Raw genomic sequence first — 17,667 nt, 5'->3', positions numbered from 1 at the left:
CGGGCACACCGAGAGAGTTTTCAGCCGCAGTCTCCAACTGTCCTTTTTTTTTCTGTGAGTTCTCGGTCTTTCCTAGCTGCAGACAGTCTCTCAGCTGAAAATCCTCTGCCTATTCGGGCTGTATGTTACCCGTTTCAGCTGCTCACCCTTATCTGCTCCAGGAGAAGGCACAGGACACGTCCCTTTATACCTCCGCCATTTTCCCTCCCCCAGGGTTTTTTTTTTTTTTTTTACTAAAGGACTTAGTTAACTGAGCCCTAAAGTGTCTATTGCTTATCTCCCCAGGTGTTTGGTGGGCAATTATTTTCAATCATTCCACAAAGAGAATTTTACTGTATTTTCTAATGAAGGGCCTCTAGGAAGAGTGTTCATAGTTTCACCTTATGCTGTCATTTCACTGAATATGTTTATTATTTCTAGTACTAGAGGGCTGGTGCATGAAATTTGTGTGTGTCTGTGTGTGTGTATGTGTCCCTTAGCCTGGCCTGCACCATCTCCAATCTGGGACTCCTTGGGGGATGTCTGACTACTGGTTTAGGCAACCCACAGGGATCAAGCCTAAACTGGCAGTCGGACATCCCTCTCACAATCTGGGACTGCTGGCTCCTAACCACTCACCTGCCTGCCTGCCTGATCACCCCCTAACCACTCCCCTGACAGCCTGATTGACACCTAGCTGCTCCCCTGCTGGCCCAATTGCCCCCAACTGCCCTGTTCTGCTGGCCTGATGGCCCTCAACTGCCCTGCTCTGCTGGCCTGATCTCGGCCCCAATTGCCCTCCTCTACTGGCCTTATGGCCCCCTATGCCCTCCTCTGCCAGCCTGATCGCCCACAACTGCCCTTCCCTGCCAGCCATCTTGTGGTGACCATCTCATGGTGGTCATTTTGTGGTGGCCACCTTGTGACGACGTGGGCGGCCATCTTGTGGTGGCCATCTTGTGACAATGTCGCGCAACACCACCTAGGCTTTTATTATATAGGATATTTTTGGTTAGTACCTTTGAATTCTCTTTCCAAAAAGTCATGATATGCCCAAATAATAAGGCAAAAAATAGAACTATAGTACTTTAAAAAAAATTTTAAAGGCAGACTGCCAAGTGCAACTCCTCAGGTGGATATGTCTGGAGTGTTGGAACTGCCCTACATTCTCCTACAGATGGATCTTGAGAACGAGTGTTGAAGCTCTACAGCTGTGGGCAAACTACAGCCCGTGGGCCTGATCCGGCCCGTTTGAAATGAATAAAAGTATTTAAAAAAAAGACCGTACCTTTTTATGTAATGATGTTTACTTTGAATTTATATTAGTTCACACAAACACTCCATCCATGCTTTTGTTCCGGCCCTCCGGTCCAGTTTAAGAACCCATTGTGGCCCTCGAGTCAAAAAGTTTGCCCACCCCTGGTCTAGCATGAAGGCAGCTACTCCTATGCTCTTTACTAAGAACAGTCCTCCTATATCTATGGGGCCAGAGTGTCTCTTCATGGAGTGCAGCTTCAGGGGATGCAGGTGGAGTGGGTGGGAATGGTGACACCAGAGTAGCTGAATCCCCCTGACCATCAATGGGTGACATATTGCCCTCATATCCAGAACTATATATTTTAAAAAAAACTTAAGTCACACAGCAATTCTAAAATTCTGAAATATAGAAAAGGTGATTAACAGAAAAGGCGATGATTTTTATTTCTATTAAAAAGAGAAAAGGTTAGCCGTGGCACGTGTGGCTCATTGGTTGGACACTCTCCAGTGCAGGTTGGATTCTCGGTCAGGACACATACCTGGATTTTGTGTTTGATCCCTGTCAAGGCGAGGACGAGAGGCAGCCGAGCCATGTGTCTTTCAAATAGAAAAGGAAAAGTGATTATTCTTGTCATCTTACTTTTAAAAAATATATAATTTTTTTTATTGATTTCATAGAGAAAGGGAGAGTGAGAGAGAGAAATATAAATGATGAGAATCATTGATCGGCTGCCTCCTGCATGCCCCTCACAACCCAGGCATGTGCCCTGACCAGGAATCCAATTATGACCTCCTGGTTCATAGATCGATGCTCAACCACTGAGCCACACTGGCTAGGGCTCATCTTCCTATTTTTAAAGGAAATATAATAGTGTATCTTTGTTTTACAATATGCCAATCAAGATAGATTTTATAGTAATAATAGTTACTTTATGTTAATATTTTCTTTTCTTTATTAACAAAATAAGTATGTTTATATCTTCCCAGTGTTATAGCACCTTGTCATTTCTAGAATGAGCGAAGCTTTTAAAGCATTTGTATACTATCTTTTGCTATATTGTTTAAGGAGATTGACCTATTTGGGGTACTTGTAAATCTGAAGATCAAACTATATTTATCTTGTGAAAGAAAGTTAATACTGTACTTTTTTATAACAGGGAATTTCTGTTCTTTTAAAAACTCAGAAAACCCTTGTGCACTGTTGGCATGAATGTAAATGGTGCAGCCACTATGGAGAACAGTTCTTCAAAAAATTAAAAATAAAACAACTATTTGACAGCAATTTTACTTTTGGGTATTTACCCAAAAGAATTTCAAGCAGGATTTCTAAGAGATATTTGCACACCCATGTTTACAATAAAAAAAGAGGTGAAAGCAACTCAAGTGTGTATTGACAGATAAAGGGAAAACCAAAATACAATGGAATATTATTTGATCTTGAAAAGGAAGGATTTTCTGACACATGATACAACATGGATAAATCTGGAGGACATTATACTAAGTGAAATAAGCTTGTCACAAAAAGACAAACACTATCTTCTTGAATCCACTAAATTTTACAAAATGGTGAAATTCATAGTAACAGAAAGTACAATGGTGGTTGCCAGGGGCTGGGCTGAGGGGAGGACTAAGTTGGTATTTACTGAGTATAGAGTTTCAGTTTTGCAAAATGAAAAAATTCTGGAGACTGGTTGCACAACATTGTGAATATACTTAACACTAATGTTCCATATACTTTCAAATGATTAAGATGGTAAGATTTATGTGTGTTGTTTTCTTACCATAATTAAAAAACAACACACACAGAAAAATTCTTCAGTGTGATTAAAGGATTAGGTCCCCTTTGATCTTAACCACAGGTCCTTGGGGATCAAATTTATTATCTTCATATGTTAGTTAATTTAACACAGAATGTCAGGGGTAGATGGCACAGGATGTCTGTGCACACTTACAGAGACACAGACACAGAGACATACATGCACAAAGAGAGGGAGGGAGAGGGAGAGGGAGGTGCCAGCTTGCAGCCTTTGGCACTTGAACCCCTTTACTAGACACCTTGTATTTTAGACAATAAAGCTAAGTGTCTAGCAAGTTCCTGCCAACCTTGTGGCAGAGTTGAGACTCCCACCCAGTGGCCTGTCCTTGCTCAGGAGGTCTTCAGGAGCCATGGAGCTGAGGGTGTAATGGGAAGCCTGCAGTTGCAGCTTTACTTCCACATTTTGTTGAGCTCAGTCTAGTAACTATAGTTACATTAACTTCTGTGCCTTCAGGTTCTGTAAAGTGGAAATAATAGTTCCTAACTCCACAAGGTGGTTTTGAAGATTAAACAAAATAATACTCCAAATGCAGTGTCTGAACCTGAGTCAGCATTTAATAAATGTCAATTACTAGTACCATATCATCATTATTATTTTAATTGTGTCATTTTGAGCTCCTCTTTCGTAAGGCAATATAAATTGCTTTACTTATGCTCTCTCATTTAATCCTTACAACAAAAGGATTTTTACATATGAGGAAATTGAGGTTAACAACTTACCCAGGAAACACAGCTGGCAGGTAGATGGCTCTCTACCGCCCAATGGTGAGATCTTGAGTTTTGTTTCTTTTGTTGCTTCCCTTTGTCATCTTCTTCTTTTTATAGGAAGCGTGCCCTGGATGTGTGCTGTCCTTCAGTTGGTCCATGTTGGCATTCTGTGATATTTTCTCCTAGTCATTTTTCTGTGCATATCAGGACCTAAACCTGCATTGTAGTTCTTTATTCTTGTTTTTTAACATAATAAGGTGAGCATATTTTTATATTGTGAAATATTTTTAAAGTATAATTTTTAGTGGCTGAATGGTATTTGATTTTATGACTGTAACAAAATTTGGTTAGCCATTCCCCTAATTTTAGGCAAACTGAATGCTTTCAATATCTTGCTATTGTAAGAAACTACATTGCTTTTCCTGAAACAGACACATTTATGCAAATCTGATTAGTTCTCAAATCTAAAAGCAGATTAGCCAGGTCGGTACAGAGCCTCTGCCTTACAACTGTTCTTTCCTGAGTTAAATGGGAAATGCCCTCGACTCTGTCATGGTGATACTTCCAAAGGAGAAGTCTGGGGTGTTCTTATCGCAGAATCTTTACCCATACTCACTGCTTTCATCTCCGTGGCTTGTCAGAGCCTGTCTGCCTCTACTATTTAAAAACAACAACAGCTGACAATAAAATATTTGGGGATTCCTTGGAAATGCTCCCGAGGGAAACATTTTTCTCCTTTAAAATTCTTTGTCTTCAGAAAATAAATGTTAAAAGGCCTCTCTTGTTTTATAAATTATGTGAAGAACTTAGATCTTATATTGATTTGCACCAGTTCCCTGGAGAAAAAAATATTTGCTCTGTGTATATCTCTTGGGAAATAAGATAATAGTATTTCTCCTTTGCAATAGAAGTTATAACAGATGTGAAAATAAACAGACTTGACTCTAATGTGATTATGCAGAAGAGCATGGATGCATTTCAGAAGTTAGATATATATCGCTACTCTAATCAAATTATTTCATATTGATCCTCTTATCAATCATGATTCCTCCTGTCAGGCACTAAAATGTTGAACCAGCCATTATACTTTGTATCTGTAATGATATAGATGACGGAGTTTCCCTTCAAACTCATTACTTTTAAAAAGCAGATAACTTTTTTACTCAATGACTTCATTTTATATTTAAAAAGTATGAAATAGCTCAGCAGGTGTGGTTCAGTGGTTGAGGGGCATTGACTCATGAACCAAGAGGTCACTGCCTCAATTCCAGGTCAGGATACATGCCCCAGTTGCAGGCTCAATCCCTGGTGGGGGACATGCACGAGGCAGCCTATTGATGAAGTTTCATTCTAATTGGTGTTTCTATCTCTCTACCCCTCTCCATTCCTAGTGCTCTAAAAAGCAATAAAAAAAACATTAAAAAAATAAAAATGATGAAATGTCAGTTATATCCTAATTAAAATTACGCATACTGCTTTGGAAAAAATGGGTTTTGTAGGAAAAACAAATGGATAACTGATTTCTATGGCTTTCAAAGCTAAAATATACAATATACTAAACCAACTCTCTAATATTGCTTCTTGTGTTTTACTGTCAGATTAAATTACAGCTTTTATGAATGATTAAATTTTAGTACATTTTTAAAAAAATCTTTGCTATGATGGTTTTTGTTGGGAGAATATTTTTGAATTATCGATCTGGCTTCCTTATGTTGGCCTTTTAAACTTCCTGTTGTCCTTGCTTCTGCTTCAGTTGTCTTTTCAGATGCTTGGGGGCAGCTGTGACTCAGGTGCCAAAACAGTAACTTTTCTACTTTTCTGACTGCATTCTGCTACAATTTGTCTCTAAGTGATGGTTTTAATACCTGATTGATATTACTAGTCTGACTCTTTTTTCTTATTGAAAATTTAAAATTTTAAGCTTGGCCAATTTAGTTTAAAATTTTAGTTTTGAAAAATATTTCTGTAGAGGAAATAACACAAGTACATTATATTAAAATAAAACAATCCTTCACACAAATTACTTGAAAAGTAAATTTGCTCTATAATCTTAATCCCCAAAAGATAACCATACTAAACTGGTGTGTAATCCTCCAGAACTTTTCTCTAGACATATGCAAATCTATTATTTTCTTTCTTTTTTAAAACACCACTGGACTGCACGATATATACTATGTACTTACTATAATTTACTAGCTTATTGTCATTTTCCATGCTGCTATATGTGAACATGAGTCATTCTTTTTTAGCTGCATAATTTGTCATTCTATGGATATACTGTAAATTATTTCCAAATTGATAAGCATTTAAGTTGTTTCTATTTTTTCATTGCAAACGATGTTTCAATAACTATTCAAACACACACACACACATAGATATATATATCTTTCTGCAGTTCTGCCAGAATTTCTATTTCCAAAGGATAAATGTTTACAACTTGATGAATATTTTAAATTGTTCTTCTAAGTAAAAGCACTAATTTCCTACCTCCTCAGACTTTCCTCTAAACTGATCATTAGCTCTTTTCCTCATACCTTTCCATAACCTGATTATTAGCTTTTTTATCTAAGCTAATGTGATAAATGAAAAACAATATTTTGTTTTAATTTGTATTTTTTAAATTCTAATAAGATTGACCCTTTTCCAAAAGTTTATTGACCATATTTATCATTCGCTTTATATATATTCTGGATAGGAGTTCTTTGTACATTATTGGCGTGACAAATATCTTCTCTCGCTCTGTGGCTTGCTTTTTTACTCTCTTAATGGTATCTTTTGATGAACCAAAGTCTTAATTTAAATCTTAAATTAAGTAAATTGCTTAAACTAATTTAAGAATTAAAGAAATATTAAATAACCCAATTTATTAATTTTTTTCTTTATAGCTAATACTTTTGGTGTCCTTTTGTCTTTCACATTTAAAACTACAGTCAAATTGGAATGATTTTGCTTATGGTGTGAAGGGTCAAAGTTCATTTTTCCATATAAATAGCTAATTGATTGCCATTTAGATATATAGAAAAAAAGTCATCTTCTCACTGCTTTGTTTGTTCGAAATGCTGTCTTGGTCATAAACCCAGCATTTATATGTGACTGCTTTCTTTCTGGCCATCGTCTGTTCTGTTGGGAACTGCCCCACCCTTGTGCCAATACCACAACTGGCAGAGTTAATTCTCCCAGGTTATTCTTATTCACAAGTATCTTGGTTATTCTCAACCCCTTGCATTAACATATAAATTTTAGAATCAGCTTTTCAATTTCCATAAAAACATGTTGGTATTGCATCTTGTTACTTTGGGGAGAACTGACATTTTTATAATATTGACCCTTTCAATAAAAAACATGGTGTGTCCCTCTATTTATTTAGAACTTTTCTCTTCCTCCTCTCAGTGATGTTTGACAGTGTCTATGAAGAGGTCTTGAACATCTTCTGTTAGATCTTGTCCCAGGAACAGTCAAGTCACATTATTAGTGGATTCTGTAATTTGCAAATATGCCTACTTGCTGATGCGGTGTTTTCATGGTCATTTGTGGTCAATGTGGAGAGTGGCAAAAATTTTGAGTTACCCAACATTCCCAGCTGAGGTCAAACAAGATGATGTTTGTTTTAACTCTGTAAATAAGTGTCTTTCTTTCTTTCTTTCTTTCTTTCTTTCTTTCTTTCTTTCTTTCTTTCTTTCCTTTCTTTCTTATCTTTCTTTTCTTTCCTTTCTTTCTTTCTTTCTTTCATTTTCAAAGTCAATTTAGTGCCACATTTCCCACACTTTTGTGTTGTTGTGTTTGTTTTGGTGGGGGGAGGGGTGGGATGAAGGGATAATTTTGTCACTTAGTTCTGAGTATTGTCTGATGTTCCTAAGTATGAGGCTGTGCTGTGGAGAAAATCTGTGTGTTAGATGAGCTTCTTTCAGACACAAGTGATAGAGCTGTTGGCTGTGAGTTCAATGTTAATGAAACAACAATATATATTAAAGATGTCTTTAAAAAGAAACACACATAAAACAGGCTAAGTACTGATTGAAAGGGCGAGGGCTATGCCCTCCGTCTTACCCTGGATCCACCATGTTGGAGCAGTCACCATGTGCTCAGGAAAGTACCTTCTTCCCGGAAGCCGGGATTTCTTTAAACTAACCAATGACAATCAAGGAACATGCGCGCCATAGAGATGACCACATCCTGTGTAACGAGACCCGACTTGCGCCTGGCCAATCGGCAGGTCCACAGTCAGCTCCCCTCCCCTCACTCCACCCCCCCCTATTAAAGGCCCTGATTTTCTCACGGGTGGCACTCCGCCTCCGATCGCTGGGCCGGCCGGAGGGCGGGGTCGAGTTAGCTAGCTCAATAAAGGACCTTCTGCTTTTGCATCGGACTGGCTCCCTGGTGTGGTTTTCTTGGGGATCTTGAAATCTGGGCATAACACTGATTTGTTAATGAAAATGTAACCAGAGACTCAAAGGAATCTAAGGCTTTATTTCCCCCAGAAGCAATAATGCAGTGTTTACAGTGACTTTATAGAACAGAACTACTGCAAAAGATGACAGTCAACAGATATTTTTATACTTATTTTAAATGTTATTTTTTGAAATTTTCAGTTAAAAAATTTTTATTGGTATTAAAAAATCCAATTATTTTTTTTATAACTGTACTATAGTTTATTAAAATATTCAGCTAACAGACTGCATTTGAAAGTTACTGATAACTCACTCTATAACAATTCTAGAAAATATAAAGTATTTATAGTTATTCCTTTAAAAGTCTGCATTTTAGAATATTATTTTGCAAAAGGTTATAAGGTATAGAAAGATAAAACTTTACCAGTTTTATTTTTAAATGGGTGTCAAACTTTCTAATACATCATTATTGTGAGAGCAATTAAAAAGGAATGTAAATACTAAAATGTGGCAATATTTTGTAAACTAATGATATAATGAATAGTTTAGAAAACTGACAAGTCACTGTAGCAAAAAAAAGAAAAAGAACATTGTTTCATTACTCCCTTCCCCCAGTGCTTTGAATGGTTGACCTTGAACCAGTTAGTTATGATTTTTGCAAAAACAGTTATAAATTTTTGATCAGACATTAAGTTTAATCTTTGGAAGGGGACTATGAATTTTAACACAGGAATAGATTTGTGTGACCACCACCACAGGCAGGATACAGAAGAGTTCTAACACCCCAATAAACTTCCTTTTGCTACACCCTTACAGTTGCCCTGGCCCTAAACTCAAGCAATTATCTATCTGTTCTCCATTTCTATAGTTTTATCTGTTTGAGAATGTTATATAAATGCAAGAGGAAAAAGCCCAAAGTTTTTCACAATCTAGTCTTTGCTCCATGTCTCTTGCAAATAATTTTATTTTATCTTAATCTTACCTTCACAATTCTGTCAACTGTCATTTCTCTGGTAAGTATTCCTTGACTTCTGCTCATGATCATCAGGCAAATTAAGATGCCCTTTCTCTGAGCTCCCATAACATTCTGTGCAAACTTCTAGTGATTTTAATCTCTGTTAGACACCAAGTTTTTTGGAAGCAGAGATTATGCCTTATTCAAATTTGTTTTCCAATTGCCTACCATATGCATACATATGTAAATCTATAATAATAAAAGCATAATAATTAGACTGGACAGCTGAACGACCTTCTGGACATCCTTCTGGACGTCCTTCCAGATGACCTTCCGGATGAAGCTGAGGTTGTGAGGGCCGAGCCCCTTGCATAAATTTTGTGCATTGGGCCTTTAGTATAATTAGTTATTAATTATTGAAGGAATAGATGAATAATTAATAGAGATACTAAAGAGGATAACATTAAAGCTCCTAACCTTAGGTATCTGGGTGCTGGAGTTAAGGGGGGGCGGGGGGAAAGCAATGGCACATAGTAACTTTGAAAGATAAGAATTTGAGAATGTTTCCTAGAAAAAAGTCACAAATAGAAATGTGTGCCCAGATTCTATTATTTATTGCATATTATAACTCCACACATATTCAGGTAGTCCAGTATAAATATATTTTTTTAAAATATATTTTATTGATTTTTTACAGAGAGGAATGGAGAGATGTAGAGAGTTAGAAACATCGATGAGAGAGAAACATCGATCAGCTGCCTCCTGCACATCTCCTACTGGGGATGTGCCAGCAACCCAGGTACATGCCCTTGACCGAAATCGAACCTGGGACCTTTCAGTCCGCAGGCCGACGCTCTATCCACTGAGCCAAACCGGTTTTGGCCAGTATAAATATTTTAATAAATAGTAGTATTCTCATACTTGATGGCCAGTTATGATAGCAACCAATGGTTGTTGGGTGAGGAGAGGGTGAATTTCCCAGGCCAATGATTTTCAAACTATCTCTCATATTGATCATTCTAAAGAAGTCCTTCCAAAGTCAGTAGGACTGGGTAAAAGGCTCCAGATCCCTGACTTTATTTTAATCATAGTTCTGCTTTTGTTTCAGTTTGAAGAAAGAATTCTACAGCTTAAAGAATTAAAGTTGGAGCACCATTGCCTTGGATGGAGTAGCCAGCACAGCCCATGTCCACCCTTGATGCCAACTTCTTCAAAATTTATTTCCTCTAGCATATTCTTTTTTTTAAAATAAATCTTTATTGTTCAAATTATTACAGTTGTTCCCCTATTTTCCCCCAATAGCTTCCCTCCACCCAGTTCCCACCCCACCCTCTACCCTTACCCCCCCACTGTCCTCATCCATAGGTGTATGCTTTTTGTTGCTGGGTCAAAGGTCATACACATGGAAAATGTAGCTATTTCCATCCACAAAGTGTCCCTGTGCTCGGAAAGGTCTCTCACGACTTGTTCACGCTCTACTCAGAAAGGGTACGGAGATATGTAACGTCTTATGTTTAAAATGAGGATTTCGTTACCAAAAGTGAGGAGAAAGCAACACTACAGCTGCTCTCACCCCTCGTGCCCTTCGGGTGATAGTTGTGCTTGGGGCTGCGCGCTGGTTCGCGGGCCATCGACGAAGCTGTCTGGGTGGCTGGCGTGGTTCCGCCGGCTTCCCAGGGGCCATCACAGCCTGGTAGGGACCTCTCAGCCTCACTGGGGCCGTCTCAGCCTCACAGGGGCCGTCTCAGCCTCACAGGGGCCGTTTCAGCCTCACTGGGGCCGTCTCAGCCTCACAGAGGCCGTCTCAGCCTCACAGGGACTGTCTCAGCCTCACTGGGACCATCTCAGCCTTACTGGGACCGTTTCAGCCTCACTGGGACTGTCGCAGCCTCACAGAGGCCGTTGCAGCCTCACAGGGGGCACTGCAGCCTCGCAGGGGGCGCCGCATCCCACGTTGGGGGTAAAGGTGCGAGTCAGAATCTCCTCTTGCTGTCTCTCCTGCTGGAAGTTTCTGAGAGCTGTCTGCAGGTGCTGGACATCAGACTTTAACTTGTCAACACGAAGTTTGGCATTCTGTCTTTTGTTGGGAGGCTCCTTGCTGGACAAAATCTCCAGGCTTTCTAGCTGGCTGAATATCTGGTATGCTTGTTTGGGTTTCGTTTTCTACTAAGTGCACAGACTGCTTGTCTGCTGTCTCCCGGCATCCCATGTGAGACTGGATCTGGTGGACCTGCTTGTGTGTTTGCTGGTACAGCGGTTCCATATCACTGGCCCAGCTGGGTCCGGCTCCGGCTTCCTCCGAACCTTAGTCTGCTTCTTGAGTGTGTCCCTTATAGGTGCGAGGAGTTGAAATCTGCAGTTTGTTGGGTTAAGCTGTAAAAGCGCCGGTGGTTCCTTTTGTGCCTCTGGCACAGCTTAGGCGGTGATGTAAATTGAGTAGGGTGGGGTCTCAGGGAGTCACCAGGGTGGAGCAAAAAGCAATGGTGTCAGAATCCCGCCCCAAACAAGCTCAGTGGATTCGAGAGTTTGTAACCCCTTTTGATTGAAAAAACACACGCATCCAGTTGCAGCCCTCCTGGCGCACGACTCCGTACCTCTGTTCTTGGTGCCTCTGCATATCTTACTCAATCTCAATGCGCTTCTTTCTTCCCTTCCAGTTGTAGAACTTCCACTGGGCCAGCTTTCCCATGGTTCTGAATGATAGCTGTTTGCCTTATAGTTGGTAGTTTCAATGTTGTTGTGGGAGGCAGCACGCAGAGGTCTATACCTTACGTCGCCATCCTGGTTCTCTCCTCTAGCATATTCTTTAATCAGATCATTTTCTTTGGCATTTGATGCTGTTCATAGAATCCACTCCTGTCCTGCTTTCATGAATTCCTGCCATGTTTTGTAAACTACCATTAGTTTTGACAGTTCTCTGGTGGTTTGTCATGGCAATATGGTCTTCAGCCTGAAACTCCTTCACCAACCAACAGGCACTTAACCACTTCCATTCAGAGTTCTTGGCAGTGAAAATCCTTCTCAATGAGTAATTGTGCTAGCAATCAATAGTCCTTTCATTTATACTGTTCATTTTTACTTATTTATAGCATAAAATTATGAGACTTGTAAAAAAACAGAAGCAGTACTACTTGGATTCCACAGTCAAGTTTAACTCATTATAATTTAAATGTAACTATGATCAACTCATAGTGTCTTTAATTTGCAGTGTCTAATTCTGAGTGGGAAGGGAATCATGTAATTACCTTTAAAGGAGGGTGACAAAGGACTGGGAGAATTGGGAGGGGTAAAGGAACAGGGACTCCTAACAGGAAGAAGAGCAAGTTCAGTGGGTGTAGCATGTGGGAGAGGTAGAAGTTAAATAAGTTCTGGTCAGGAGAGGCCAACAGGAAGATTCCAGAGGTGAAACAGGTCTAAGGGATGACAAGATCCAAGATGTAACACTGCTGGTAGGAGGCTGACGGGTGAGGTGAAAGTCAGTGGAGTAGAGGAGGTCAGCTTGTGAGGCAACTACCAATAACAGAAAAGAAAGATGGGAAATCATTACAGATTCTATAAACACAACCTACCGAGATCTGTGGGATGCTGCAAAAGCAGTGCTTTGAGGAAAATTTATAGCTTTGAATGCATATGTTATAAAAGAAGAAAGACGTAAAATCAATCACCTAAGCTTCCTTCTCAGGAATCTAGAAAAAGGAAAGCAATTAAATCCAAAGTAAGTAGAAGAAAAGAAATACAAATTTGAGCATAAAGCAATGAAATTGAAAGCAAGAAATCAGAAGAGAAAATCAATAAAACAAAAAGCTGGTTCTTTGAAAATATCAATAAAATAATTTAGCCTCTGGCCAGGTTGACTAAGAAAAAAAGAAGAGGACACAAAAATTACTAATAATTAAAATAATAATTAGCCAAACCAGTTTGGGTCAGTGGATAGAGCGTCGGCCTGTGGACTGAGGGATTCCAGGTTTGATTCTGGTCAAGGGCATGTACCTTAGTTGCGGGCACATCTCCACTGGGGGGAGTGCAGGAGGCAGCTGATCGATCTCTCTCATCGATGCTTCTAACTCTCTATCCCTCTCCCTTCTTCTCTGTAAAAAATCAATAAAATATATTAAAAAAATAAAATAGTAATTAGATATAAGCAATATTGCTTAAAATCATAAATAATAACAATCAGAAATGAAAGAGGAGACATAACTAAAGATCTCAAGGGCATCAAAAGGATAATAAAAGAATACTATAAATAACTCTATGCCCACAAATTTGATAGTCTACATGAAATGGAACAATTCTTTGAAAGACACAATCTGTCAGAATTCACACAAGAAGAAACAGTCAATCTGAATAGGCCTATATCTATTAACAAAATTGATTCAATATTTAATAAAGAACCAGGAGGCCCAGGAGGGCTCACTGATGATTTCTATCAAACATTTAGGATAGAAATCATACAAATTCTCTACTATCTCTTCCCAAATACAGAAGCAGAGGACATATTTCCTAACTTATACTATGAGGCCAACATCACCATATTAACAAAATCAAATAGACACTAAAAGAAAAAACTACAGACCAATATCTCTCATGAATACAAATATAAACATCTTAAACAAGTATTAGCAAATCAAATCCAACAATGTATAGAAAGAAAAATACACCACAATCAATTTGGATTTATCCTAGGTATTCAAGGCTAGTTCGGCATATGAAATCAGTTAATGTAATTTCATTACATCAATAGACTAAAAAGAAATAAAATAATACGATCATATCAATTGATGCAGAAAAAGCATTTGCCAAAATCCCACACCCATTCATGATTTAAAACCCTCAGCAAACTAAAAATAGAGAAGTTCCTTAACTTGATAAAGACAGCTACAAAAAAACTTACAGCTAACATCAGACTTATTAAATAGAAACTTGAAGCTTTCTCACTAACATCAGGAACAAGGCAAGAATGTCCCCTCTCACCACTGCTTTTCATCATCATATGTAAGTCCCAACTAATGCAATAAGAAAAATAAATAAGTGTTGAACAGATAAGGAAGGGATAAATAAAATTGTCTTTGATTGGAGATGACATGATCATCCATGTAGGAAATCTGAATGGACAAAAAATTCCTGGAACTAATTTAGCAAGATTGCAGGATACAACGTTAAATTTTGCAGGATACAAAAGAATTTCTTTCCTACATACCAGCAATGAACAAGTGGGATTAAAAATTTTTCAAAATGCCATAGGTAGTAGCAAAAATAATATGTTAAGTATGAATCTAACAAAATATCCACAAAATCTATGTGAGGAAAACTACAAAATGCTGATGAAAGAAATCAAAGAAGAACTAAATAAATGAAGAGAAGTTTCATGTTTTTGGATAAAAGACTCAATATTGTCAAGATGTCAGTTCTACTTATCTCAATCAATGAATGCAATCCCAAACAAAATTTTGTGGACATCGACAAACTGGTTCTAAAGTTTAAATGGAGAGACAAAAGACCTAAACACAGTATTTACAGGGAATAAAAAGTCAGAGGACTGATGCTATGCAATCCCAAGAAAGTAAAGTTACTAGAGGCCTGATGCACGAAATTCATGCAAGAGTAGGCCTTCCTTCCCCTGGCTGCCAGCACCCGGAACCCGGGCTTCCCTCGCAGCCCCGGCTTCGTCCGAAAGCACGTCCAGAAGGACGTCCGGTCTAATTAGCATATTATGTTTTTATTATTATAGATAGTAATCAAGACAGTGTGATATTTGCAAAAGAATAGACAAAAAGATCAGTGGGCAGACTAGAGAGCCCAGAAATAGACCAATGTAAATATAGTCAACTGATCTTTGAAAAAGGAGCAAAGGCAATACAATGTAGAAATGACAATCTTTTCAACAAATGGTGTTGGAACAACTGAACATCCACATACAAAAAAAGAAATCTAAACACAGACTTTATACCCTTCACAAAAACTATCTCAAAATGGACCACAGACCTAAATGTATAATGCTAAACTATAAAATGCCTAGAAGATGACATAAGAAAAAATCTAGATAACCTAGAATTTGGTGAAGTCTTTTTAGATACAACACTAAAGGCACAATCTATGAAAGAAATAACTAATAAGCTGGATTTTATTAAAATAAAAAATTTTACTCTGTGAAAGACATTGTCAGGAGAATAAAAAGAAAGGCCATAAACTGGGAGAAAATATGATTAAGGACTACTATCCAAATTATACAAAAACTCTTAAAATTTAACAATAAGAGGCAATTCAAGATGGCAACATAGAAAGAACTGGAACTCACCTTTTCCCACAACACAACAAATACACAAGACACAACAAAAACAACTACATAAGGAAAAATTCCCTGCAATGAACCTGAGAACTAGCTGAACACTTGCTCCACAATAAAGGACAAAGGGGCCTGTAGAGCTGGGTAGGACAGGCAGAGACTGATCTTGCCAAAACCTCACCCCCAGCATGGTGACCCACCATTGGGAGGGACCTCAAAAACAAAGGAAAGAGTATATAAACAGATCTTCTTCCTAAGGAGCAGAGGGTTTGTACCCCATAGCAGCTAAAGACCTTATGAGATACCTCTCCAAAGAAGATATACAGATGCAAATAAGCACATGAAAGATGCTCTTCATCAGATGCCATCCAGGAAATGCAAATCAAAACAACAATGAGATACCACTACATACTATTAGAATGGCCAAAATCTGGAATACTGACACCAAATGCTGGGGAGGACGTGGAGCAATAGGAACTCTCATTCATTACTAGTAGGAATGCAAAATGGTTCAGCCACTTTGGAAGACAGTTTGATAGTTTCTTACAAAACTGAACATAGTCTTACCATAGGCTCCAGCAATTGTGCTCTTCTCTTTGATATTGTATACATAAAACTAGTTAAAATAGCAAATTTTATGTTAAATATGTATTTACCACAATTTAAATAGTTACTAGCATAATATTCCAAAAACCACTGAATTGTGCACTTTAAATGTGTGAATTGTTTGATATGTAAATTGTATTTCAATAAAACTGTTTTTAGAGAAAGATATGAAAGCAGAGATTGGGCAAAATAATGGCTGGCTCTTGCTGAGTTCTGTAATGTGGGACTTTTTTTACCTGAAGGGTGTCTGAGGTTGGGGCAGGCCTGGCGTGTGTCCCTGGGGACTTTCCTGTTTCTAGAGTTGTATTTACTTTTACGGATACTGCTGAATTCGGCAGAATTTTCTACATCCATTTGTATTTTGCTTGGTGTTCACTTTCTTACAAAAATGGATCATCAAAACCAAGAAAACAAAAGGTCCAATTACTACTCTTCATTTCACCCCAAAGCAAAACAAAATTAGTTTTCAATTTTTTAAAAAATATAAAGCAATGGAGTTCCTGTATTACTTCCTCTTCCATAAAACAAGTGTTTAAGATGCTCAAAATAAAGGCAACTTTCTCCATGGCCAAGAGACTTTACCTTCCAGGTGTTGGTGTGGAAGTCAATGCCACTCTCACATGGGTTTGGGGATGTATCCTCGCCCTGGTCTCAAGAGTTTTCCCTTTACCAGAATGAGGTTTCCATACCATCTGCAGCAGAGCTCCCTGGCATGCCTGTAATTCTGGGGTGACATCAGGAGTCTGCATTTCTAACCAGTACCCCTCTGATTTTAGGCAGATATGAGAACCACAAGTGTGAGTGTTTTTGATTTTCATCTACACTAAGAGGTTGCAGGCTTGACTCTACAAAAGGGTTGTGATAGACTCTATAGTGACATCACCAGTCCCCACTAGAAGCACAAACCTGCCATAACGAGCCCTGGAGGTAATGCCCTTCCTCTCCCAGATGTCTTGTGTCTGCTGAGTGACTTCTGGTTGCTGATCTGCTCTAATTGCAACAATTTGAGGGGCCGACGTTCCCCTGTGCTCTTGACCTAACCTTGGGCCTGAAACATCTCCAGCTTCAGCTTAGATCATCCTCTGTCTCCTGCCAGGTCTCTCCTACACCCAGGACAGCTGCCTTGAGAAAGTAATTTCCAAACTCTGACCCAGCCGTGGGCAAACTATGGCCCGCGGGCCAGAACCGGCCCTTTTGAAATGAATAAAACTATTGAAAAAAAAAGACCGTACCCTTTTATGTAATGATGTTTACTTTGAATTTATATTAGTTCACACAAACACTCCATCCATGCTTTTGTTCCGGCCCTCCGGTCCAGTTTAAGAACCCATTGTGGCCCTGGAGTCAAAAAGTTTGCCCACCCCTGCTGACCTGTGGTTCAGGAATATTTTAAACAAAAAGGCATTACCCTTCCTTAATGCCCAGCCCTGGGATGGTCTCACATTCTTTTAACAGCATGACAAAGGGTTTAGTCCAGTCCCCTCCTCTTGGATCAGGTTCTCTAGATACCACATCAGGGGCTGGACACAGAACTGCCCAGCAGGGTGCCTGCCCCAAGGAACAAGGCCCACTTGTGAGCGTTCTTACTGAGGTCCTGTCTTGTGTCTTACCCATCCTCCCACCTTGTGTCTGAGCTCCTCTTTAATGAGGGACATTTCCTCATATGCACCACACC

At 38.9% G+C, this 17,667-nt stretch overlaps 1 long non-coding RNA gene across 1 annotated transcript in view; it reads right to left on the bottom strand.

Moving 5' to 3' along the window:
• Positions 1-11,702: 11,702 nt before the first annotated feature.
• The window catches only part of LOC107183278, a 12,002-nt gene continuing 6,037 nt past the window's right edge, over positions 11,703-17,667 (bottom strand). The window contains exon 4 of the long non-coding RNA XR_001514064.1: positions 11,703-11,892. This is a non-coding gene — a long non-coding RNA (uncharacterized LOC107183278). The remainder of the gene's footprint in view (positions 11,893-17,667) is intronic.

The sequence above is a fragment of the Myotis davidii genome, unplaced genomic scaffold (genome assembly GCF_000327345.1).
Source record: "Myotis davidii unplaced genomic scaffold, ASM32734v1 scaffold701, whole genome shotgun sequence".
Lineage (NCBI taxonomy): Eukaryota > Metazoa > Chordata > Mammalia > Chiroptera > Vespertilionidae > Myotis > Myotis davidii.
This window is presented reverse-complemented; position numbering and strand designations above follow the sequence as displayed.